Here is a 410-nt window from a genome sequence, read left to right as displayed (position 1 = left end):
GTGATGTGTAGAGACACGGCCGGGCAGCAGGCAGCAGAGCGGGGCCCCCTGGGTACCAGCAATGTGCCACTCGTTCCTTCTTGGGTCTTCACACTGCCGATGCTGCCTTGCATCCTCCCGATCCTTTTAGATTTCCCATTCGCTGGAGGGCCGAGGGTGCTGGACCTGTAAGTGTCAGAGCAGCTGAGTGATGGTCTAGCTTTGTCAAAGCCCGATAACAATTTCCACAGCCTGAAGGAGCCCAGGCTGCGGGGACCTCAGACCCCACGGGCTGTGTAGACACAGGCAGGCCATCCAACCACTGGAGCCCCATTTCTTCATCTGGTAAACGGAAAATAGGTTGATGATGATCATGACAATAATGACTCTACCACTTAGAGTCTGAGGAGTCACCCCAGGGTGTAATTAAA

General features: G+C 54.6%; 1 protein-coding gene across 1 annotated transcript in view; it reads left to right on the top strand.

The window, feature by feature from the left end:
* DNAH10 (dynein, axonemal, heavy chain 10) overlaps positions 1-410 on the top strand; it is a 158,629-nt gene that overhangs the window by 125,905 nt on the left and 32,314 nt on the right. The gene's annotated exons all lie outside the window — the stretch shown is intronic.

Source organism: Bison bison, unplaced genomic scaffold (assembly GCF_000754665.1).
Source record: "Bison bison bison isolate TAMUID 2011002044 unplaced genomic scaffold, Bison_UMD1.0 scf7180017864160, whole genome shotgun sequence".
NCBI classification, from domain to species: domain Eukaryota; kingdom Metazoa; phylum Chordata; class Mammalia; order Artiodactyla; family Bovidae; genus Bison; species Bison bison.
The sequence above is the reverse complement of the archived record's forward strand: the minus strand, read 5'-3'. Positions and strand labels throughout refer to the sequence as shown.